General features: G+C 48.9%; 1 pseudogene; it reads left to right on the top strand.

Moving 5' to 3' along the window:
• The first annotated feature begins 14,898 nt into the window (after nucleotides 1–14,898).
• On the top strand, nucleotides 14,899–17,305 carry LOC105531527 (annotated as a pseudogene).
• The last annotated feature ends 706 nt before the right edge of the window (nucleotides 17,306–18,011 follow it).

The following is an 18,011-nucleotide window of genomic DNA, read 5'->3' as shown; positions in this document are numbered from 1 at the left end:
ATTTAGCCACATTTCAATTGTTATATGTTACAAAATAACCACTCCAATTGATTTTTCAACCTGCACTTTTTGCCACACACAGCCAGTCCAAAGAATACATATTTATGTAACTTTTTTGTTTTGGTGTGAGGTTGGGATTAATGTTAATTTCTTTCCCCTATGGTTGTTTCTGAACCATTTGTTGCAAAGACTTTCCTTTCCATGTTGAATTGTTTTGGTGCCTTTGGTGAAAATCAAATAACTGTGTATTTGTGGGCCCAAATTGTGTTTTTGTTCATTTTTGCTTTTCAATTAAAAATTTCAAATAGGCCAGACATGGTGGCTCACTCTTGTGATCCCAACACTTTGGGTGGCCAAAGCAGGCAGATCACTTGAGCTCACAAGTTGAAGACCAGCCTGGGCAGTATAGCAAAACCCATCTCTACAAAACATAAAAAATTGGCTGGGCATGGTAGTGTGCACCTGTGGTCCCAGATACTCGGGTTACCTGGGAGGCTGATGTGGGAGGATCGCTTGAGACTGGGAGGCAGAGATTGCAGTGAGCCAAGATGGTGCCACTGCACTCCAGCTTGGGTGACAGAGTGAGACCCTGTCACAAAAAAACAAACAAACAAACAAAATATAAAAATAAAATAAACCGCTGTAACAAAGAGACCTCAAATACCATAGCTTAAATTAGAAATTAAATAAAAGTTATTTATCCCTTAAAAAAATTCAAATAGGCCAGGCATAGTGGCCGCCCTGTGAAATCCCAGTGCTTTGGTAGGCTGAGGCTGGAGAATCACTTGAGGCCAGGAGTTGGAGACCAGCCTAGGCAACATAGCAAGACCCCATCTCTACAAGAAAAGGAAAAAAAGTTAGCTGGGCATGCTGATACATGCTTGTAGTCCCAGCTAGTTGGGAGGCAGAGGCAGAAGGATTGCTTAAGCCCAGGAGTCTAAGGCTGCAGTGAGCTGTAATCGCATCACTGCCCTGTAACCTGGGTGACAGAGTGAGGCCATGTCTCCAAAATAAATAAGTAAATAAATAAATGTTTAAAAAGATTTTTAATATACCAGTCACATGGATGTTAGTATAATGAACAACTATAAACCACCAATATTTCACAATCAGTAAAATCTTGTGAATTTAGCTTTACATGTGTATTTTTTGCTGAAATGTTTAAAAATAAATATAATCATTATATAATTTCATCCCTAAATATTTCAGTATAGCATCTTTAAAAATGATATAGGCAGGGTGCCTTGGCTTACACCTGTAATCCCAGCACTTTGGAAGGCTGAGGTGGGCGGATCACTTGAGGTCAGGAGTTGTAGACCAGCCTGGCCAATGTGGTGAAACCCTGTCTCTACTAAAAATACAAAAGTTAGCCATGTGTGGTGGCACACGCTGGAATCCCAGCTACTTGGGAGGCTGAGACAGGAGGATCACTTAAACCTGGGAGGTAGAGGTTGCAGTGAGCTGAGATCATGCCACTGTACTTCAGCCTGGGGACAGAGTGAGACTCCATCTCAAAAATAATAATAATAATAATAAGAAGAAGAAGAAGAAGAAGAAGAAGAAGAAACCTTTTCCTACATGGCCACATTTCAATTATCATATGTTACAAAATAACCACTCCAATTGATTTTTTAACCTGCACTTTTTGCCTTTACCCACACACAGCCAGTCCAAAGAATACAGAGTACAGTGCAACCACTGAAAAGGAGAGAGTTGCAGAGTCAGAGAGTAGCTCAGAGACACAGCATAGCTAAGTGAATGTGGACGTTCCCTTGAACACAAACACGTAGAAACCAATTAGTTGGCTGATTTTCTTGAATACAGGCGAATGTAGGGTTTATAAAAGAAAAAGAGGAGAAAGGAGAGAAGCACCACAGCCCATCTTGAAACAGGGAGACGTTTTTCTCCTGTGGGTAAGTTGCTTGGCTAGAGTTTGTCACAAGTTTATGTCTGGGGACTGCCCAGAATGGGCTGGTTGAGCTCGTTGGGAAACGATTTAATTGTTTATAATTTCCCCAAAAATACTTAACTCTGCAGTGCTTCCAAAGTGAAGGTTGTATCTGCACCATTTTTTATCATTATAATTATTCACAAATTAACATAACCTTTTGATTTAAGCTCAAGTGTACAACCAAAGCTACAGAACAGAATTCAGCAGTTTCTTTTATTTCTCAAACACAAAGCAATTTCCAGTTGTTTAAGGGTGGTAATATAGTTTGTATTTATGTCCTCATCAAAATGCACGTTGAAATGTAATTCCCAATATTGGAGGTGGGGTCTGGTGGGAGGTTATTGGATCATGAGGACGGATTTCTGATGGATGGTTTAGCACCGTGGCCTTGGTGCTGTCCTCCCAATTATGAGTTCTCCCCGATATGGTTTTTAAAAGTGTGTGGCACCTCCCCTCTCGCTCTCTCTTGCTCCCACTTTCGCCATGTGATGTGCCTGCTCCCTCTTTGTCTTTTGCCGTGATTGGAAACTTCCTGAATCCTCACCAGAAGCAGATGCTGGCGGAATGCTTCCTGCACAGGCTGCAGAGTCATGAGCCAATGAAGCCTCTTTTCTTATCAATTACCCAGCCTCAGGTATTTCTTTATAGCAATGCAAGAACAGCCTAGCACAGGGAGTATTCAGAAATACAAATTAGTTTAGCATATTGATCTTGTACCTTGCAACCTTGCTAAAGTCACCACACACACACATAATATGCGTTCTAGTAGCTCCTTGTAGATTCCATTGGAATCTGTTAGCTCTAGTATTATTAGTTCTAGTAGCTTTTCATAGATTCCATTGGATTTTCTCAATAGATATCATGTCCTTGTGAATAATGACAGTTTTACTTCTTTCTAACCTAGATGCCTTTAATTTCTTTTTCTCACTTATCGCACTGGCTAGAACCTCTAGTGCTATGTTGACTGGAAGTGGCCAGAGTCAGCATCCCTGGCTGGCTCCTGATCTTGGGGAAAAGCGCCCTGTGTTTCACCATTGAGTGTGATGTTAGCTGTAGGATTTTCATTAATGCCCCTTATTGGGTTGAGAAAGTTCACTGCTGTTTCTCGTTACCTGAGAGCTTTTATCACGGATGAATATTCGATTTTGTCAAATGCTGCTTTGCGACTGCTGGGATGATCCTATGGCTTTTCTTAGTCTGTTAATATGGTGAATGTCATTGATTGATTTTTCAAATGTTGGACTGACCTTGGTCAGTAGCTGAGATCACGTACGTTATCTGTTTGTTTCTTTTTTCGGTGCCTGCGTCTCCCCTGGGGTGGAGGGCAGGGAGCTTGCTTGATTTGGTCCCGCTGTGCCCCTGGAATGCTGGCGAGAGTGCTGCTCAGTGCCAGCTCCAGGCAGAGCCAGGGCAACGCCTTTATCAGCTGATGAATGACTCCGGAGGGACAGGGACGGACAGACGCAGCGCAGCGCTCGCCACAGTCGCAGGTGGCCTCCGTGCTTCTAAAGCCATGAGCGTTTGCAGTTCCCACCTTTGTCAGTTCCCTGAAGCCTCAACAGAGTGGACCTGAACTATGACACCTCCTCCAGTTCCCTCCCGCCTCCTGAGCCTCAGTCTGACTCTCCTCTTCCTCTACCTTTCTTTTGTTTATTTTATTTATTTATTTATTTATTGAGACAGAGTCTCACTCTGTTGCCCAGGCTGGAGTGCAGTGGTGCCATCTGGGCTCCCTGCAAGCTCTGCCTCCTGGGTTTATGCCATTCTCCTGCCTCAGCCTCCCGAGTAGCTGGGACTACAGGCACCTGCCACCATGCCCAGCTAATTTTTTTTGTATTTTTAGTAGAGACGGGGTTTCACCGTGTTAGCCAAGATGGTCTCCATCTCCTGACGTCACGATCTGCCCGCCTTGGCCTCCCAAAGTGCTGGGATTACAGGCGTGAGCCATCGCACGTGGCCTACCTTTCTTAAATGTTGGAATTCTACAGACACGGGCCTGACCTCTGTTCTCATGCGTGCTCTCTCCCTGGGCGGCATCATCCACCACCATGGCTGCAAAGACTATCCGTGTCTCTCCCTGTTATCCCTAGCTCCCGTCTCTCACTTGACCTCCTTCCTCCCTTCCTCCCTCCCTACCTTCCTTCTTTATTTCTTCCTTTCCCTCACATATTATTTGTCTGTATGTGTGGTGAGAACACTTAAAATCTACTCTCTTAGCAATTTTCAAGAATACAGTATTTTTATTATACTCACCATGTTGCACAACAGATCCCTCTTGAATCTTTTCTTCCTGTCTAACTGAAATTCTGTATCCTGACCATCTTCCTTTATCCACCCCTCCCCACCACCCAGCCTCTCGCAACCACCATTCTATTCTCTGCTTCTGTGAGTTACACTTTTTAGTCTCCACGTAAGAGTGAGGTCATGCGGTATGTCACTTAACATGTCCCCCAGGCTCGTCCATGTTGTCACTAGTGACAGGACTATCTTCTTTTTAAGGCTGAGTGGTGCTCTGTTGTGCACATCCCCTACATTGTCTCCACCCACTCCTCCTCTGATGGCCGCTTGCTTTGCTCACGTATCTGGGCTATTGTGAATAGTGCTGCAGTCAATATGGCGGCACAGACATCATATCCTCGGCAAACCGAGGATGTGATACGGATACTTCCTCTGTCATCTCCACTCCAATTTCTCCAGGCCCTGAAGCTCCAGCGCCACGCCCGAACTTATGGCCTCCCATTCCTCAAGCAGCTTCTCCCAAATGTCCCCTCCCTCAGAAATGGTGCCAGTGCATCCCTGCTGTTCAACCCCCATGCCCACTGTCAACCCCAGACAGTTCCGCTGCCGCCGTCTCCTCTGTCTGCCACACCCTCTCGTCAGGTCTCCCATGCCCCCTTATGCTACCACATTGGGCATGAAAACTTCCTTTTCTTTTTTCTCTTTCTTTCTTTTCCTTTGAGACAGGGTCTTGCTCTGTCTCCCAGGCTGGAGTGCAGTCATGCAATCACAGCTCAGTGCAGCATCAACCTCCTGGACTTAAGCAATCCTCCCACCTCAGCCTCTGGAGTAGCTGTGCCTGGGGACAAAGATTCCTGGCCTCTGCCCACTCTCAGATTCATGGGGAGACAGAACTGAGACTGAGAGCTGGTTCCTCTCCCTCTCTCATGAGGACACAGTGAGATGGCAGCTGGGCATAAATCAGGAAGAGGATCCCTACCAAGAACTCCACTGTGCTGCACCCCGATCTAGACTTCCAGCCTGCAAAATTGTGAGAAATTAGTGTTCATTGTTTCAGCCGCCCAGCGCATGGTATTGTGTTATAGCAACCTGAACCAAGACAAGGGCTCTCAGCTGGGGAGACAGAAACTGATCTGGAGCCTGCACTCCACCCCGGGGAGGGGAAGATGGCTGTGGACCTGGACAGGGGGCCAGGACAGAGGCATCGCCTGGGCTGCGGTGACCCTTGCTTGCCGCTTCTGCTCAGGGGCAGTGGGACAGGATTGCAGAAGGTTCCAGAATGCATGTTGGGCGAGCGGTAGTCCCTGCAGAGTTTGGGGTAACATGCACAGAGGAAGAAATGGTGGAAAAGCAGTAACAGGATGGCTTTAGGGCAGGGAGCTGTTGGAAAGTGGCAGACAGTGGGCAGTGGCACGAGATGGTCCAGCGAGGCGCCCCCTGACATGGGAGTGCCATCATGCACTGCACAGCGACCTTCCAGGCAAGGAGGGACACATGCAAGACAGTGGTCCATGATCATGACGGAGCTGAACAACTCCTATGGCCTCGTGATGTCATAGCCGTACTGTCGTAGAACAGACGTCACTTGGAGTGACGGGCTATGCCAATCAGCCTAGGGGTGCAGGAAGTACACCGTCTAGGCTGGTGTGGGGGCAGTCTGTGATGTTCACGCCAGGAACCACCTAACGACCATTTCTCAGACTCGGACTGCATCCTTGTTAAGGGGCCCGTGACTGTATGCCTTGGGAAGCCACACGTGACTGCTGTCCCGCCCTGCACTGACTGCCCAGCGAGCGCTCAGAATGCATTAGATATGGGGTGGACAGAGGAGGAAGACAGCACCAGCGCCCAGACAACAACAGCCTTTGGAATCACCATTTCCTGAACCAAGGGACCTCCCCAGCCACCCACACCAAAGCCTATAATCTCATACCTCCTCTCTCTAAGGCTTGGGTCTGCAGGCTTTCTCTGCAAGGGCCACGTACAGAAACTTTTCGGTTTTGTCGGAAGGACCCACATCTGCCCTTTTAGTGCCAAAGCCGGCAAAGGTGACATATAACGAGAGGGAGGGGCTGTGTGCCAATGGAACTTCACTCACAGACACCAACATTTGAATTTCATCTAATTTTCACATGTCATGAAATATTATTCTTTTAATCCTTTTAAGCAGTAAAAAGTGTAAAAAATGTTCTTAGCTCACTGGGCAGTAGAAAAATAGCTTGTAAGCTGGATTTGGCTGGAGGGTAGTTTGCTGACCAAGGGAAAGGGAAAAAAACCAAACTTGCTCCAACTCGCCTCTCCCTCCAGTCCCAGTCCCATGCAGTCCCACTTTCCTTTTTTTTTTTTTTTTTTGTAACCACACCATTATCCCCACCATTAATTTTTCTCACCTTTGACTTGGTTTTCTATTACATAGGTCACTGTTCTCTCCATTGAAACTCCACCATTACCATGTGCTCAATTCCCAAACACATTTGGGTCTCTTTGTGGATTCAGTTCCCCCCCATTGATCTTGGTTCTTCCTGCCCCGGAACCAGAGTTATTACGGTTAGTAATACACGGAGGCTTGTCTTTGTGCAGATTTCTTTGTACTGGGATTTTCAGAAGACTGAAAAACCTGGAAGGCTGGTTTAAAAGAAAGGTTTCTTTCCTCTCTGTGGTTCCTCCCAAACTGCCCTTTAGAAGGTGAACCCCTTGTGCTCCCACAAGCAGGGTGCTGGGTCCCCAGTTTCTTGCCCTTGGTGGGTTCTATAAATCATTGCAACGTTGGCAATTGGCTAAGCAAGAAATGTCTTACTACTGTTTTAATTGAGTATATTTTTTATACATCCACTTATTTTGTTCTGTGAATCGCCTGTTCGTATCCTTTGCTATTTTCCCCCATGCAGGTTTTAATGGTTTAACCAATTTTTAGGAGTTCTTTACCTGTATTTAATATGTAAATATAAATATTTACTTATTCCAGACATTTGTTATATTTTATAGATAATGTGTATATTATCTCCTAGTCATTATATGTGTTGCAAATATTTTCACTGAGGTTGTCCCTTAATTTTTTTTTGAGATAGGGTCTCGCTCTGTCGCCCAGGCTGGAGTGCAGTGGTGTGATCTCTGCTCACTGCAACCTCTGTCTCCCAGGTTCAGGAGATTCTCCTGCCTCAGCCTCCTGAGTAGCTGGGACTACAGGTGCCCACCACCACGCCCGGCTAATTTTTGTATTTTTAGTAGAGAGAGGTTTCGCCATATTCACTATCTGGTCTTGAACTCCTGACCTCAGGTGATCTGCCCACCTTGGCCTCCCAAAGTGCTGGGATTACAGGTGTGAGCCGCTGCGCCTGGACGTCCCTTAATTTTTAACAGTGATAAAGTTAAACTGTAACACCTGGTTTGTCACTGTCTTCTGCCCTTGGCTGTAAGCCTATGACCTGCTGCTCACCTGTCTGCTCACCACTGCACCCCGAGAGCCTGTCTGTCCTTCCTCGTGGCTGCCACAAAAGCCACAGGCCATGACCAAGGTTTAGATGGGCCACTTGGTGCAATTTCACAGGAATGTCAAGTGATGAACAAGACCATGCAGGGAACCCGGCAGGGGCAGCAGATCCTTCATTCCTTCCTTAGGATTCCTGGGATGTTGATTCTGGGGCATCACTGCTGTGCCCGCCTCCATGGGTGTCTGTAGGAGCTCCACCTCCTGTCTGTCTCTTTCTGAAGCTGCAGCCCATGCTTCTGAGAGGACACAGCCTCTTCAGTGCTCTGGACAAGTCTATGGGACTTCATTGAGTAAGGGGGGGTTGGGGTTTATTATTAGAGATGGGGTCTTGCTGCATTGCCCAGGCTGTACCCTAACTCCTGGGCTCAAGCAGTAGCTGGGGGCACAGGAAGGTGCCACCCCACCCCACTGGCTTGTTTGCACTTCATTTTGAACAACTGATCATTAATGAGTAACAGATAAGGGATGACAAAAGCAGGAACACAGAATACTTCCAGAAGCTTAGGAGCCATCGATGCCCTCCAGCCAAAGACCACCAGGGACCACAGGCAGTTGGTCAAGTTGGGATTATTGCTCATTGCAGTGCAGGAGAACACACACTTCAGGGAATTGTGGGTGTCTCCCGGGAACGGGGTCTTAGAAGGTATTAATAGGATTTGGGCTTTAGCTGGGGATTTGGGGGCAATGTCTGAGTTTGCTTTAAACTGGATGCTGTTAGAAAGTGAGGGCGGTTCCGTGACTGGGTGTCTTGATAAATGATACCTAATCTATGAGAAGGGAAGACTAGAGGGAAGAATAAGCTGTAACTGACAAAGAAGAAACAGCCACTGGTTTTGGCTGGGAGTGTTTGGTGCTTTGTGGGTGGTGCAGTGAACTTCTCACATCTGTGCTTAGACGAAGTGACGAAGTGGCCTGGCTTGGTCTCCTTTCATCTTTGTCTCCAAGTAGCTCTGTCTGGGGCTGGCGTTCTGTGGGGCTGCTTATGTCCAGCAGGAGAACAGCAGGTGCGGCTGTGAGCGCCATGCCAGCTTCCCAATGTCAGGGCTGCTCTTTAAAAACTTAATTTTGGGTTGGGCGCGGTGGCTCACGCCTGTAATCCCAGCACTTTGGGAGGCCAAGACGGGCGGATCACGAGGTCAGGAGATTGAGACCATCCTGGCGAACACGGTGAAACCCTGTCTCTACTAAAAAATACAAAAAACTAGCCGGGCGTGGTGGCGGGCGCCTGTAGTCCCAGCTACTTGGGAGACTGAGGCAGGAGAGTGGCGTAAACCCAGAAGGCAGAGCTTGCAGTGAGCTGAGATCTGGCCATTGCACTCCAGCCTGGGCGACAGAGCGAGACTCCGTCTCAAAAAAAAAAAAAGCTTATTTTTTTCAGAAGTTGTTGTGGCCCCTGGTGGATCCCTGTGACCTTGTGTCCTGGCTTTCCTAGTATAGCCTCAATGCAAAATATTTTCCCTTTGTTCCACTGGCCAGAATGAATGTGCTGGCATTTGGATCTGAAAATTTACATCCTACAGAAAAAAATCCTGATGCTTGTTAATGCTAACTGCTCCTTATTTAAGCACCTGCTATATGCCAGGCATTCACAGTGAACTTCCAAACTCTAATCTTAACTAAAACCCCAGGCAGCAGGCTTCATTATCCTTGTGCCCACGATAGAGGCATTTAACTTGCCCGCAGTCACACAGCCAAGAGGTGACTCAAATCCATGTGGGATTCAAGTGCAGGTGTCCCAACGCCAAAACTCAACTGCCTTCCACCAGCTACATGATCTCTTCTGATTTGAGACCCAAAGACTTCATTGTAGGCTGACATTTTGCAAGTTTCTCAGCTGCCAGATGGGGTCATACCTCTCCCAGAAGGCCCGATCTGGGTGGAGCACTGGGTGTCTTCTGAGCCCATAGGAGGAGGCTGATTTGAGGGGGGGTTTGCAGCCCTGAGGCCTTCCAGACCCTGGGAGACAGGCTTGCCCTGGAGGCAGCCGCCCTTTCCCAAGCGCTCAGTAGCCCACCCAGTTCCGCACACTCCTTCCCAGTCTCCATGTGCTTGGCCCTCAATCCAGATCTAGAAAGAAGATTCTAGATCAGCTCATTTGCAGATGAGGAAACCAGGCAGGGTACGAAGTGCGAGGGTCCCACCAGACAGACACTCAGGTACTAGTGCCCCTCACCCCCACGCACCCCTCATGGCCACGGCCACCTGCCTCTGCGGGACAGCGTCACTACTTAACCCCAGCTGTCCTGAATGACTGTTCCCTGGGCCGGCAGGTGCTAACTCCTAGACTCTTCACGGTCATTGCATGGTAGGTTCTGTTGTTTGTTTCCTGGTGAAGACACCGAGGCTCCTAGGGTGTGCTGGGGCTGACCCGGACGCATGCTCAGGTCTGGCTCTGACGACCCACAATGGGAACCTCACGCAGATAACGCCCCAGCGCCATGATTTGCGTGATGCCCCCTGGAAGCTCACGCCGACTCTCAGGTTGGGCTCGCTGAGCTCCCAGCAGATGCCTCTGAAGCGGAGACTTGGTTTTTTCGTTTTGTTTGTGTTTTTTGGAAGCGTGTTGCTCTGTCGTCCACATTGGAATGCAGTGGCTCGATCACAGCTCACTGCAGCCTTCTCCTCCTAGACTCAAGCGATCCTCCCACCTCAGCCTTCCCAGTAGCTGAGGCTATAGGTGCACACCACCATGCCATGCTAATTTTTTTTCTGTGTTTTTTTTTTTTTTCCCTGTTGTTGTTGTTTCATAAATAAGGGGTTTTGTCATGTTGCGCAGGCTGGTCTTGAACTCCTGGGCTCAAGCGATCCACCTGCCTTGGCCCTTCAAAGTTGTGGAGATTACAGGCGTGAGCCATCGCGCCGGCCTTGAAGCAGAGCTTTATGCAGGAAGTTTTTGGGGGAGTGCTCTTGGGATCACATCCTCAAGGGAGGGAGGGAGGCGTGACTGGGCAGAGGGAGGAGCTGAGCGGCCAGATGGTTACCACTGAGGCCTCAGCCCACCCCAGGGGCTCTGGGAGGAGCCTGCAGGAACGAGAGGCTGAGGTGGGAGGGCCTGGCCTCTGTGCCCCATTCCAATCAGTCTTTGGGTTCTGGCTGCTTCCAGGGAGGAGGCGTGGCCCTGGGTGAGGCATTTCCCTTCCTCAGGGCAGTGCCTACAGAGGGGCTCAGTGCAGGCTGTGCTCCCTGTCGATCGAGGGGTGCGTCTGGTCTGGGTGGAGGGATCTGCACGGGGCACCACAGAACCCACCCTGCTATGGTCACCAAAGACCCGCACAAGGACCTTCCCCCTTGTTTCCCGGGTGGGTCTTGAACCCCTGGCCTCAAGGGATCCTCTGGCCTGGACCTTCCAAATTGCTGGGATTACAGGCATGAGCTATCGCGCCTGGCCTGAGATTTTAAGTGTCTTAACACTCTCAGCCAGGTGCGTGAGTCATGCCTGTAACCCCAGCACTTTGGGAGGCTGAGGCAAGTGGATCACTTGAGCCCGGGAGTTCAAGACCCACCTGGGCAACATGGGGAGACCCCGGTCTCTACAAAAAAATACAAAAATTATCCAAGTGTGGTGGCAAGCACCTGTGGTCTCAGCTACTGGGGAGGCTGAGGCAGGAGAATTGCTTGAGCCCAGGAGGTCAAGGCTGTAGTGAGCGGAGGTCGCACCACTGCACTCCAGCCTCAGGACAGCCCACTGCAGTAGGGAGGGGCTGTTGCAGTAGGAGGCCCACTCCTCTGACAGCAAGAACCTCTATCCCAGGCTACAGAGAGGCCTTCACGTTTGCAGGGAGGAGTCAGCACGGCTAGAAAGACCAGGGCAGGTGGGGTGGGATGAGCAGTGACAGATGGGACAGTGGATGGGGGAGTGTTCTCTCCTGAAATTGAGATTCTGAGGAGGGGCTGTTAGGGGGATTTCTGTGCTGCTCAAGGTGGGCCAAAGTCACAGCCTGCGGGGAACCAGGAAGCCCGACTAAAGTAGGACAAGTCAACAGGTTGTTCAGTATTGAACAACAGGTTCAACAGGTTATCCAGATTGTTCAGTGTGGACAAACAGTTCAGCTAGTCACTCATGAGTTGAGGATCGGGAATTTGGAGGGTCTGGATCTGGCCTCATTGTTGGTCAACAGGGGTTCACCATGAGCCTTATCCATGTGGCAGGGCAAAGGCCTACAGGAGGGTGGGGTGTTTCTTCTATTTTTAATAATTTCAACTTTTATTTCGGATTCAAGGGGTATATGTGCAGGTTTGTCACCTGGGTATACCGTGTGGTGCTGAGGCTTGGTACTCCCTCACCCGGGTACTGAGCATAGCACCCCGTTTAGTTATACAACCCTCCCCTCTCCCTTCCTCCCTCCCGCCTAGTAGTCCCCAGCAGCCCTTGTTGCCATCTTTATGTCCATGACTACCCAGTGTTTAGCTCCCACCTACAAGTGAGAACATGCAGTATTTGATTTTCTGTTCCTTCATTAACTCACTTAGAATGATGGCCTCCAGCTATACCCATGTTGCTGCAAAGGACGTGATTTCGTTCTTTTCTATGTTGTGTCGTACTCCATGGTGTATATGTGCCACACTTTCTTTATGCAATCTACCATGGATGAGCACCATGGCTTTGCTATCGTGAATAGCACTGCGATGAAAACACAAGTGCCATGTGTCTTTTTGGTAAAACAATTATTTCTTTTGGATGTAAACCCAGTAATGAGATTACTGGGTCAAAGGAATTTTCAAGTTCCTTGAAAAATTTCCAAACTGCTTTAGAGGGTGGAGGATTTCTTAACAGTCGCCGTTTCCCAGGAGCTCAAGGCTCAGGTGGACGTTTACTATTTTCAGCATCACACCTTATGTATCCATTCCCCACAGATGGACATTGGGGAAGTTTCCAGTTTGGACTGCTATGCGATAGAACAGTGCTGCTGCCTCAGCCTCCCCAGTAGCTGAGACCACAGGTGCTTGCCACCACACTTGGATAATTTTTGTATTTTTTGTAGAGACGGGTGTCTCCCCATGTTGCCCAGGTGGGTCTTGAACTCCTGGGCTCAAGTGATCCACTTGCCTCAGCCTCCCAAAGTGCTGGGATTACAGGCATGACTCACACACCTGGCTGAGAGTGTGTTAAGATACTTAAAATCCCAGGCCAGGTGCGATGGCTCATGCCTGTAATCCCAGCAATTTGGAAGGTCCAGGCCAGAGGATCCCTTGAGGCCAGGAGCTCACGGGAAACAAGGGGAAACCCTAGTACCCTACAAAAAGTAAAACAAAAAAAACCCTTGCCACAGCTGGAGTGAGCTATGATCGTGACACTGCACTCCAGCCTGAGCGACAGAGAAGAACCTGTCTCAAAAAAATAAAACATAAATAAAAAACACCTATCTCTGGGCTCCATCCTCAGAGTCTGTTTGCTGGGTCTGGGCTGGGGTCCAGGAATTTTCATTTCTAACAAGTTCCCAGGAGATGCTGCTGCTGCTGCGGAACCTTAGCCACAGGGGAAGGTAGCTTTCTGTGACTTGCTGTTTACTACTTATTAAAATTCACTGAGACATTGGATGATAAGGTGTAGCCTTGTGTGGTGGAGATCCAAATGAGTCTCGTTGTGTATAAAAGATAGCCCAGAAGCTACAGGTTTATTGCCTTGGGATTTATTAACCTGTTTTGTATCAAACTTAGCAGTTATATCCATCCTTCTTCCTCCCTGAGTGCGTAACCCCACTTCTCCAACTCCCTGTGACTCAGACTCACCATCCTGACAATTCCCTCATCAATCAGCTATATGCTTTTGATGTGTTTGCTGTACATGTACATGACATATTGATGAGATACATGGTTTGTATATGTGTTGTTCATGTTTCAAAGATCATGCTTTCATGGCAGAAACATCTATATATATATACTCCAAGAAATGTGTGGTTGTTTCTTACATCACTGTACTATAGAAAACCTAGAAGGAAACAATCAGATGTGATCACTAGGAGTGTGGTTACACAGCACATGGTCCATCCACTTTATACACTCAAAAATAGTGAAGTGTGGGCCTCTAGGCCTGGCAGAGGGCAGAAGCTGGCAAATCTGTTCCCACACCCAAAAGTATAAAATAGGACACAATTGTCAAGAGCAATCATTTCAGAGCTCTCAAAATTGACCAAAAGCAAATCATCAAATGGATGATAGCTCATAATATATACTCATATTATTATGAGTATATATGCATAATATATGCTCATATACTCATAATAAAAAGCTGCCAGAACTCTAGTTAGAACAGCAGGACTTTGCAGCTTTCTTGCCCGGAGCTGCTGCCATTCTGACACCCTGCCTTGATGTCCTAGGCTGGGCTGGCCTTGAAAACCAGTAGCCTCACCAGTAGCCTCACCCACAAAGGGGCTGATCTAATTTGGAATCGGGGAAAAAACTCAGACCTGCCGATTAGATGGGATTGTTCCCTTGATTTTGGACCCCTTCATGGGTGGGAACTGGAGAGGCTCCTGTCACTAAGCCTGCCGGGCGGGGCAGGGTGGAGGACACTGCATCTACGAACAAATTTAAAAAACAGCCATGTGTGGTGGCTCCCACCTGTGGTCCCAGCTACTTGGGAGGCTGAGGTGGGAAGAACATTGAGCCCACGAGTTTAAGGTTGCAGTGAACTGTGAGTCCACCCCTGAATTCCAGCCTGGGCAGCAGAGTGGGGCCTTCTCTCAAAAAAAAAGTTGCATTGTGTGACTATACTGATATAAAACGTAGAAAGAAATTATTTAGGCAGATAGTAAGGGCAAAAGAGTTCTCGGCAGAATTTCCCTTCCAACAAAAAGCAGCCTCCAAAATCATTTCTTGTCCGACAAAGAGCAGCCGGAAAAACGGAGCTTGAAACCGAGAGAAGCCAGCCGGAAGCTCGCGCCAGGGAACGCTGGCAGCCGGAAGCTTGCACGGGGAACGCTGGCAGCCGGAAGCTTGCGCTGAGGCAGCCGGAAGGTTGCACGGGGAACGCTGGCAGCCGGAAGCTTGCGCTGAGGCAGCCGGAAGGTTGCACGGGGAACGCTGGCAGCCGGAAGCTTGCGCTGAGGCAGCCGGAAGGTTGCACGGGGAACGCTGGCAGCCGGAAGCTTGCGCTGAGGCAGCCGGAAGCTTGCGCCAGGGAACGCTGGCAGCCGTGCCAACAGAAAAGGGCCAGACGTGTCCCACACGGAGGCTCCATCTTCCCTTTTTTCGTTACCACACGTACAGTAATAAAGAAATGGGCAGCATACTGTTCTTGTTATCTTTCCTTGGCTACTGTAAAGCATTTAAAGTCACAGGGAGGGAGCACGTTCTTCCACCTTCCGGGTGCTGCGGTCTTTCCGGGCGCAGTGGCGCTGCTGTGCAAAGCGCGAGGGATCACCGTGCTGGGTTTGAACGCGGGATTTGACATCTTGGTGGTGGGCGAATTCAGTGTTCTGGAAATTGTCCAGAAGGGACTACATAAGACAAGTCATTAGAGAACTCGGAGCTCAGGAACGGGGCCTCCTCTTTAGAATGGCCCTTGCTCACCTGCGGAGGGGCTGGGATGCTCTGCGTGCCCGGGAGGTTCATAGGCACGGCCGCCGGCCTTCCCCGAGGTGGACAACGCGGCCTCCTTTGCTGGCAGCCTGCGGGGAGGGCCGTAAACTACAATTACTGCCGTTCACTGAACGCCCGGCGGGCTGTGTCCCTGGCGACTGTGTTTTGATGGGTCCGTGGGCTGCCTCCCCCTCACCAAGTCCTCAGCCACTGGAGGGTAATTGCACCTGCTCGTCGGCCTAACACGCCTCGCCCTGGGCTCTGAACGCGGCCACAAGAGAAGGATCCTCACTCTGGGCCTGGGATTTCTCGTCATCCCGTTTCTCTCCGCAAGGAACGTGTTCCTCCGAGTGGGCTTCGTGGTTTGGTCGCGGAGCGAGTCCTGTCCCTCCCCAGCGCCGGGCGCCGCGTGCTGCTGACGGGATTCGGAGCCCTGAGCAAATGCACCGCGGAAAAGAGACTCAGTGCTGCGGTGCTGGGGATCTGAGTGAGGTGCTGGGAATCTGGGCGACGTGCTGGGGATCTGAGCGAGGTGCTGGGAACCTGAGCGAGGTGCTGGGGATCTGAGCGAGGTGCTGGGAATCTGGGCGAGGTGCTGGGGATCTGAGCGAGGTGCTGGGGACCTGGGCGAGGTGCTGGGGACCTGGGCGAGGTGCTGGGAACCTGAGTGAGGTGCTGGGGATCTGAGTGAGGTGCTGGGAATCTGGGCGACGTGCTGGGAATCTGAGCGAGGTGCTGGGGACCTGGGCGAGGTGCTGGGGATCTGGGCGAGGTGCTGGGGATCTGGGCGAGGTGCTGGGAACCTGAGCGAGGTGCTGGGGATCTTGCTGGGAACCTGAGCGAGGTGCTGGGAACCTGAGCGAGGTGCTGGGAATCTGAGCGAGGTGCTGGGGATCTGAGCGAGGTGCTGGGGATCTGGGCGACGTGCTGGGAACCTGAGCGTGGTGCTGGGGATCTGAGCGTGGTGCTGGGGATCTGAGCGTGGTGCTGGGGATCTGAGCGAGGTGCTGGGGTGCAGGGGCCAGGGACGGAGGGGGAGCGGCTGTGCAGAGGCCCGGTCTGCGTTCTCAGTTCCCCACGACACTGGCAACAACCCGGCTGAGAAAGGCAACCAGGCAGCCGCCAGCAGGTGCCACCGGGAAGCGATAAGATGAATTCCCAAGTATGTTCGTGCCGTGAATAATCTTGGAAATAGCTTAAAAGAAAGGCATGAGCTACAGGAAGCTGAGGAGCTGCCGTCTTTGGCTGTTCAAACACAGCCAGACTTTGCCGCTGCGTGGACGGATCCAGGCGTCCTGCAGAACAGCCTGAAACGGTTGGAAGCGGCAAAACGAAGTTACCGGAGGGCGATTAAACACAGAAGGAAACACCCAGATTGTCACCACAGCCTCGGGCTCTGTACGCTGATCTCAGTCGCCACGTGAATGCCTTGAATGCGTGGAGAGAGGAGCTGACACCAGAGCACAGCCTGGCCTGGAACACGTGATGACACTGCTCGAAAATAAGGTAATTTAGCTCAAGCTGAAGCAGTTGGAAGACAGGCACTGGAATGAACAGCTAATGATCCCTCTGTCATGTTCTCGTTGGCAAACGTGCTGGGGAAATCCCAGAAATACAAGGAATCTGAAGCTTTGTTCCTCGAGGCAATGAAAGCAAATCCAGATTCTGCAGGTTACCGTGGAAACGTGGCTGTGCCTTATCATGCTGGGGACACCTAGACTTGGCCAAGAAACACTGTGAAATCTCCTTGCAGCTTGACCCCAGGACATTAGGAACTAAGGAGAACTACGGTCTGCTAAGAAGAAAGCTAGAACAAATGCAGAAGAAAGACGTCCGATCCTTTTTCCTTCATGTTTTGAGTTTGAGTGTGTGTGTGCATGAGGCATATCGTTAATAGTATGTGGTTACATTTAACCATTTAAAAGTCTTAGACAAGTTATTTTATTGATTTTTTTTCTATGAAAACAAAGACATGCAAAAAGATTATGGCACTAGCAATATACTCTTGAATGCTTGATATGATTTTTTGTTGAAATTGTATTTTTTCAGACAACTCAAGTGTAATTCTAAAATTCCAAAATTATCTTTTTTAATTAAACAGAAAAAGAGAAAAAATTATCTTGAGCAACTTTTAGTAGAATTGAACGTACATTTGGGATCTGAGCCTTGTCAGGTACGGACTAGCACTATTAAACTTCAATTATGACCAAGAAAGGATAGACTGACTCCTACACTTTGTATAAATATTGAACGTGTCTATATGTTAGCATTTTTATCTAATGACAAAGCAAATGAAGATTCTTGTTTTTTTATCTCTTTTTTTTAAAAAAACAATATACTGTGAACTTCGTTTGTAAGGAAATATTTATTTGTATTTTTATGTTTGGAATGGGACAAATAATCGAATGAGGAATGGAAATTTTAACATGTAGCACATCTATTTGCTTTTCCCCATAGGAAGAAATTGACTCTTGCAGTAGTTTTTGAATGCTCTGACTTGGGCAATTTCAATACGTAGGAGGTTATGTAATGTAATATTTTACATAAACGATTACTATCAATAGAAAGTTCAAGCCATGCTTTAGGCAAGGGCAGGCAGCCTCACATCTTTATTTTTGTTACATCCCAGGTGAAGAGGGCAACACATCTGTGTAAGTTGCTTTTTAGTGTTTTAAACTGAAAAGCCGTTTTCCATTTTGCTTAATGAAACTGTAGACATTATTCTATCCAGAAAATGAAAAATTTTCTCTCAAATGGAGCCGCATTCGGGGAATTTGTGATATTTTTAAGAATTGAGTTGTTCCTGCTGTT

This window comes from Mandrillus leucophaeus, unplaced genomic scaffold, assembly GCF_000951045.1.
Source record: "Mandrillus leucophaeus isolate KB7577 unplaced genomic scaffold, Mleu.le_1.0 Scaffold891, whole genome shotgun sequence".
Lineage (NCBI taxonomy): Eukaryota > Metazoa > Chordata > Mammalia > Primates > Cercopithecidae > Mandrillus > Mandrillus leucophaeus.
Note: the sequence above shows the minus strand (reverse complement) of the source record. Positions and strands in the feature narration are given on the sequence as shown.